Source organism: Parus major, chromosome 5 (genome assembly GCF_001522545.3).
Source record: "Parus major isolate Abel chromosome 5, Parus_major1.1, whole genome shotgun sequence".
NCBI classification, from domain to species: Eukaryota; Metazoa; Chordata; class Aves; order Passeriformes; family Paridae; genus Parus; species Parus major.
The window spans coordinates 48,426,017-48,434,203 of record NC_031774.1 but is presented as its reverse complement, the minus strand read 5'-3'; the positions used below and the strand labels follow the sequence as shown (position 1 = coordinate 48,434,203).

The following is an 8,187-nucleotide window of genomic DNA, read 5'->3' as shown; positions in this document are numbered from 1 at the left end:
ATTTGAAGCAAACACCATACTCAAAACCCCTCTGATCTTGTCAAGAGGGCAGAGACAGTCTCTCCAAGTTTGACCTGTCATGGTTTCTCACTGCCAGGGGTGAGTCAGCAGCTGGCAAGTCACAGCTGTCCTGTGAACAGGACTTTCAAAAGTTTGAACTAGGAGAGTGTGCATCAGAACTGCTCTCTGCTACCCTGTACACAGGGCTTATGGTGGGAATAAAACCTGTCCAGCAAAGCACAGAAGTGTCATCATCTCGTGGCTTCAGATTTTCACCTAGATATTGTTAGTTGAGGTTCAGCTACACACTACACACAGAGAATTTAGTGACAAATTCCTAGTGAAATTAATTTTTCTCACTTAGATCAGACAGATAAATAAAATACATGACTAGTAGTTAACAAAAAATACACATACATATATATGACTTGCAAATATTTCCCTAAGCTGAAGCAACTGGATGCCAGATGAGTGTTCCATGGTATGTAAAACTAAATTTGCTGCTGAGATAAACAGGTATAACTCCACTAAATCTGTCTGAGTTGCCTCTGCTTAACATTTGAAGTGAATTAGGCACTACCTTTACTGTCAGTTGCTTTTAAATCCTTGCACTGTGATACAGCAGTGTTTGTAAATAGCCCAGCATCTGAGAGCTACGGTGTAGGCAGAATATCTGAGGGATAACAGTCACAGGCATCTTAGATTATGAAGCCTGCTCTAACAAATATTTGTAGGAATCATCTCAGAGGTGTCTGCCTGTCTGTAACTACCATGCTGTACAAAATTCATGAAAAACCCTGCCTAAAATTCTCCGTGGAAACTGGTGTAATATACATTACATGTAACATATACATATGAAATATTTATGTATCATACTTTATGAAGACACGTTTTTATATGTTATACACACAAATATACACATGCAAATATCTATATATATGTATATGTAAATGTGTATATGTATATATATACACACACCTGTATCTTTTTCCATACTTTTCTTATATAGTACATATTCCTCTAAGCATTATATGTTCCACAGCTTCAGCAGACTAGAGGTTAATGAACAGGCTTTTTCTCACATATGCACAGAACAGATAATTTTCTTTACTGTTCACGATAAGTTGAAGGAGCATTTGAGTGACAGACCAATTTGTCAATCAACTACAAAGTGTTGAGGAAGCTTCCTCTGCATAATTTTACACGCAGAGATCAAATGTGACCTCTGATTGTACAGTGGGTATGGACAGTCAAGGTTACGAAGTCCAAAGGAGTCATGCAAATCAGTTACCTTTTCTGAGTGCCTTGACTTTCTAGGGTTATCTGTGCACTAAAATAATCACAGGATTTTAAGAGAAAGATGAAAAACACTTCTTTATTATTTTAAGTGTGTATATGCATGTGTGAGGAGGGTGTACATATGAATTTATTGTGGAGCTTGAATGTATGTGTTTTTACTTTATAGCCCGAATTATTTTTTAAGGTCTCAACACAGAGCTCCTGGTTCTGACATCTCACGCAGTTTCTCTTGAAAGCTATATTTTAATAGCAGCTCCGTTCATTTAATGTTAGCCACTTCAGATGATTTCTCTGCTAAAACCTGAATTATGAAAATCACTTGTCAATTACCCTGGGTAGCTGTGTAAAAGAATTATTGCACATTCACAGTGAAAAGAAAACTTTATTTTCACCACTTTCCAGTAAATGCTAATTCAGAATAACTCCATTTAACAGTTATTTTATGCTGAAATACTGAATACCTCAGGGAGTCTTTTAGGGATTTTAAAGTCTCTTTATTTATAAATGATTCATGCAGCATTTTCAGAAAAACCTACAATTAGTGTGGGAAGCACAGAGACTCCTTTGGGAAAGGTAAAAAAAAAACCCAACAAAATATACATGCATTATATACAGTCTTTTTATCTATTGTTGTTTTGCAGTGGACTATAAAAAGAAAAGAACTGGAAAAAATGGCTAGGAGATATTTTATCTAACCTTTAAAATATATGCCTCAGTGGACAGTATTTTGTGTAGCAGTTACCCTTATGATTCGTACAGCCCACAAAATTCTTTCAATGCAGATTCCATTTTGGCTTACATTTTCCAACCCCAGTTATAGATGAGCAAGCTGTCTAAGAGGAGAAGCCTCCTGTGGCAACCCAGGAGGACAAACCATTCCTTCCACCTGCCCCTTGTGAGGGTGATGGTCACTAATGTTTCCATATTCTTTGCAGTCTGGATGGTGCTATAACTTCAATGTCCTTGAAATGCTCACACCAGCAGGCATCAAAGATCACACAAGCTCTTTTGACTTCATGGGGAATCTTTCTGCTCACTCAAGCCCAAGGACAGGTATGTATCACTCTAGGTGCCAGCACTGCAGGTGTTCATGCAGCCCCTCTCCTTGTCACACGGCTGGGAGGAATGGGCAGGCAGAGGCAATGGCAATGAGTGGCTCAAGACCCTCAGCACACACCCCTAAGGCCCCTATGGCTTCACCCTTGGTATGGCTGCCCTTGTTGGAGCCCTGGATTAGCCTGGAGTCCTGCTCCATGTGCTGGTGTTAGATCAGACACACAGGATGGCATCATGTTAGGGTCCATATGCCTTAATGAAGTTCCCCTCAGGAGCACATCAGCAAGTGGCAGAGTGGTACTAGGGCTGAAGGTTGGATATTTTACCATTTATAGATCCTCTTATCTTCCATCAAATAAAACCCAATAAAAAACCCATCCTTAAATATTCATTTGATCAGACCTTCTCTGTGTTGATGAAATGTTCTTGACTTTCCATCAGTGATGGAAAAAATCACTATCTATCCTCTGTGAGATAGTTGCACTCCTATGAACTACAAGGAGTGAACAAGCAAAACCAAACAGATACTATTGGCTTCAAAGAGTTAAGAGCTACTTAAATATATTTTCCCCCGCCTCCACGCTGAGTTTGCTCTGGTGATAAATATATGCTATGACTAAATATCAAAAGCAAACAAAATTACTCAGGGGTCAGAAAGGTCACCCACAGATATTTTATAGTTACACCAGCATTTACTGTGTGAAACTTACAGGAAGGTGAAAACATAGCCATCTGAACTGCTCACTGACCAGTACTGGTACCCAGAGAACCTGCCATGAGACATACAGAAGAGATGGCAAAAATCAGCTACTCCATCTCATTGACCAGATGTGCAAATGATATGAAGGAGAAACAGTGGGTTGTTATTATTTATGTGAAATCTCAGACTCATTGGTTTGAACCTAGAGATATACAGAATCTGCATCACACACTTACTGGCTTGAATTCATTGGATCCTTTCTCAAAATTGCCATGGTAAACATTGCTCTAAAATAAAGAGAAACACACAGTTTGTAGTTAGATGGTGTTTTAATTTCTATTTTTAGTAAAGCTCAGTGAATAATACAAACAAAGTAGCAGACTGCACACATACCAGGACTTGTTTTGGCACTGCCTCAATTGCTTGGATATCAACAGGTAGAATGCAAAAAAACACAACTTGAATAAATGGCAATACCGTCAAGAAGAACATTATTAGATAGCAGATAAATCAGAATACCATTATTGAGATATTCTCTATGTGTCAGGCTACTAGAAATGAAAACAGGACCCCTAAGTGCTAAGACTTTTTAACATGCTGGGTTATATTTTTTAATTCTCTACATGATATTGCAAGACAATGATATAAAACTCAAAGATGAAGCTTGTTCAGTATCATTTTCAATGTAGTATCTATTGAGAAGTTCCCCAGTCTCTTACACACTGGGTTTTCTATCATATGTACCAAACAAACAGAAAATACACAATACCAAACAAATACACAAATTTTCTTTCTACTGTTGAAACAAAAAAATATCTAAGAACATTTAGCACTTGAAGCATCCTTTAAGCAATAGGTTGAAGCAATAGGTTGATTACACCTTCACAATTAAGAGTAAATTATCTGCAAGGCTCTCCAGAGCTGGATGAACTAGTGAGCTGCATTAGCATGAATAGAAGGAAAGGGAAAATGGGAAAAATAAAGAAAGGGAAATGGGAGGAACATGTCTTGTTTTAAGACAATCTCCAAAATGAATAAATTCCAGGTAAATTTTCCCTACTCTAAGATAACAAATGATAGTTTTAATTTCCGCAGTGCTGTAGACCTAAGAAACAGCACAACTTCTATAGGACAGCAGGTATGTTCATTGTTCCATTTACATTGCCACAGAACTTATCCTAAGCAAACAGCAGAGGTGCATCAGGTTTGTTTGATTTTTCAAGCTATGGACACTTCTTGAGATTTTGCACCTCATTCTGAAAAAGAAGAGACCCTGTAAGGTGTGACAGCTGAATCAGCAAAGTGAGATAAGGCTGTGTTGGAGCCAACTGTACATCCTGGTAAAGGATGAAAAACCAAACATCTTAGGCTTGTTTTTCTGAACAAAATATGACATTCATAAACAGGAGCTATGCAATTCATATTGGCAAAGCAAAACAAAAATTAGTGGTGAATCAGCCATGATCTCCACCCCATATGAGGTCCTGCATGGATGACCCAAGTTTCAGGTATCTCATTGCCCAGTTCTCTTGTATTAGAGTAGATCCCACAAACTGCATTGCTTTTTACAATACTGGTGAACTGTTGGCATGTCAGAAAAAACCCAGAATATTGCTATTAAACAATATGATCAGAATAATGGTGCTATGTAAAGAGGTGTAGAAGTAATGTTGAGTTAAAGCTAAACTTCTATTTCCTCTTGGAGAAGTGCCATTATGACTTCCACAACTATAGAAAAAAATATGATACTGCTTCATTCATTTTTCTTTCTAATTTTTAAAGTGAAATGCAAGACGTTTCCAGGGCCGTGAATGTAACATGAGATGGCAGTGTAAAAAATTAAGAAATAACTCTATGTAAAAATCCTCAGAAATATGTAACATGGGAGGAATAATTTAGTTGTTTGTTTCTTCTCTATAAATAGGATATAACGATTATGCCACAAAAATTGGCATTATACTTGAGCATGTGGAATCCCTGAAGCTGCTTTTAGTATTTAATAATAATAAAAATAATATATAATAATATAATATAATATATAATATAATGTAGACTAATAATACTTTTTAGTTTCACAATGGTGTCTAAGAAGGAAAATATTTATTTTTGAAATGTTTATCCTTTTTTTTGCCAGACATTAGAAATGATGCTTCAGTAGTAAAAGACCAAACCTTATACTGACAGCAAGTTATACATCTTTTAAGATTTAACTGGTATCAAAATGAAACACTGTACATTTCAGCTTCTGAAACAATTCAATTCACAGTAAGCCTCTCCCAATAATTTCATAGACTGAGATGTGCCTTAAGTTAGATGCCAAGTTAAATTCAAGAAGCAACCTGGGAGTAGCTGGTGGATACTCTGAACAAGTTGGGAAAGGCTCAGGATGCAGTTAGGCAGTGTCAGTTAAAAGTCATTCCCTTGTGAAGCTTTCCACCCCCTTAGGAACCTTTATTTAAAACAAATAAACAAACAAAAAAACCAAAAAAAAACCCTCAAAAATCAGTTTCCTAATTGCAAAGGAAGCCTTTCAAGGAAGCTTGGTTCATTGGCCTTCAAGTTCACTATAAAGCTTCTGTATTTTTTCAGGCCATGGGATTAATGAGAAATCCAGCAAAGCATATGACTAACTTTAAGCCTGTATGTAATCTCAGTTAAGTCAATTAGTCTGCCTGCATGCTCAAAGGTAAGCAGATCCTGAAGTACTTTGCTGGTCTGGTATGATTATCCCTAGTGATGTGTAGGCACGTTAACTGCTAACCCATTCATTGAGGAAACCTGGCTTCTGCCTCAGAAAGACCTCTTTCTGCGGTGTCTACTCTATAGATATCACCAATTCTACTGTAAACCACTGAAGTCTTGATGAAAGATTAAAAAAAGAATAAATAACTGATCTTCTCTCATTCTGTACACTATATAATAGAGATGTTAGTTGTACAGCTCGATTGTATAAAAGGTGAAAAACATTCTCATTCAATGACTGTCTTTAAATAGCATAACAATACAAATTTTCACTTTTTATTGTTAATTCATTTCGGTGCAGAGATACTGTTGAGTCACCCATGTTACACACAGTTCTTGTACACTGTACAAGCATATTAAGATTTAACTCAGAAGAAGCTCGATCTTGGTGCATTACTGGTGAAGCTGGTGAGTTCCTTAAATCCAGCTTGGAAGTGTTGGCATGCCTAAAAATAATAAAATAAGTCAGGAATGACACAACCAATTAGTTTCAAAACTCCAGGAACATTTATGTGGGCAGATTATGGTCTCCTAAAAGCAGGCTCTCAAAACTCTTCTTTTAGTTTCTTCATCTCTGCAATTGCTACTAAATTACCACAGATCCCAGCAAGGCTTGGGTCTGTCTGGATCTCTGACAGCCAGAGCTTCTTGAAGCAGTCTGAGGTGGAAATACCCCTTCTCTGCAGTACATTGCAGGTTATAAAAAACCTTACCTGAAAATTGAGCAAGAGCTCCAGAACAAATAATGCAAATCTGTCATGTAAATATGTATTTATGGGGTTTTCAGAGTTTGGATAATTGCCACACAGACAGCTCCCTATCTCTTAATATATATTTAAGGACTTAAAAAAATGAAGTTTTTACCTGATATGTTGCCATATATCTCATCACTGCTCCAGTGGCTGTGCAGGCAGAGGATGGCATTCCTGCATTTTTCTATTCCATGTGCCCATGAGTAGCCAATCCAATCCTTACAAACAATGCAGGATTGCAAACAAGGAAAGGCTGCTTCTTGAAATGGAATAGCAATGTTTGCTCAGGAGAAAGGGTTACTGCATCTCCTAGAAAATGCTAGCTTTGGACTGGCAGAGTTTGCATGCTGGAGAAAATAAGCTCTTTTTTGGTACCATTGTGCTTCAGGGGGACCAAGGGACTTGGCACAACATCATGGCTTGACACTCCAGTATTTGTCTCCTGGATCCCTTGCACTGTGCAACTTCAGGTTGAAATTATCTTGCTGACAGTCCAAGAGGGAAACAAATGCACTTGTGGGTTTTCACATACATCTGCTAGTGTTAACAGCAAAAGAGGAAGATATCTTATTTCTTTGCAGCTTTCCTTCCACCTTTTTCATTGTAAAAGGCAATGGAGTCACATGGATTTTCTCACCTCTACATATTAAGTGGAATTTGAACTCGGTGAGATTGTCTCCTATCCTGCGGAATTCTCTTTGTGTTGTGTTAGAGACCTTACAACATGATTATAGGTGAAACTATGTGGGTTTTTTTTCCCCAAGGAAAAAATTAGAACAGTAGTACTATACCCTAGCAACAGGGTCCATCACAGAGCAGGATGATATATATTCAGGTCTATTTCCTGATTTAAACTTGTTTTCAAACCTATACCCAGTTATTAGATGTGAGTTTATCCTGAGATGTCTGTTTTCATGGACTGCGTGCTGGTATCTCAGAATTATCTGCTTTTTGCAGATATCCCAACCTGCTAATTAATAACAAGAATTCATAACATGAGTTATCTGGCTGAAATAGCAGCTACAAGTAGATAGGAAAAGAGTGTATAGATCTTTAATTTTAAACTTTTTTTTGTATAAACTGCAGGCAGTGGTTCTGCTGTGTCATGTGTTGTGACATGATAATGACATGATGTAACCATTAACATGGTTAATGATTCATTCTGACTAAGCATATAATGATTTTCTTATTATTTTTCTTAATTCATACATTCTACCTTATCCTTAACTTGTTAATTCTATTCAGGAATCAGATGCAGGAGTGCAGGAAGCAAAGCTGTTCATACACTATAAGTAGCAATACAATATACAGATAAGCAGCAATATAAATATTATGCTGAAGTGATGCTAAGGCTGCCTCTAAACTAACACCCAAATTCTGTGTTGAGGACTCTAAAGGTATGCTCTACCGATCAAAAATAATGACTTTTAAAAGGTTTTAAACATGACCATGGCATGAAATGTGCTTGCACCTTTCTATGTACACATCTTTGATACCAGCTGGAACTGTGCAGCAACTGAAAAAAGCTCCTGAGAAAGAATATTAGGAAGATGGCATGAAGTACAGAAAGTTAAGGCTGTGAATCTTTATAAGTCTGTCATGGTCTAACATACTAAAGTGCTCATTATCAATATAATG

At 37.2% G+C, this 8,187-nt stretch overlaps 1 long non-coding RNA gene across 2 annotated transcripts in view; it reads right to left on the bottom strand.

Annotated features, from left to right (window-relative positions):
- Nucleotides 1-1,727: 1,727 nt before the first annotated feature.
- Nucleotides 1,728-8,187, bottom strand: part of LOC107206391 — an 84,996-nt gene continuing 78,536 nt past the window's right edge. Inside the window, exon 3 of one of the 2 annotated variants that reach the window (XR_004497967.1) lies at nucleotides 1,728-3,342. This is a non-coding gene — a long non-coding RNA (uncharacterized LOC107206391). Of the gene's footprint in view, nucleotides 3,343-6,046; nucleotides 6,244-8,187 lie in introns of those variants that run through there. The other variant, XR_004497966.1, reaches the window with a different exon arrangement.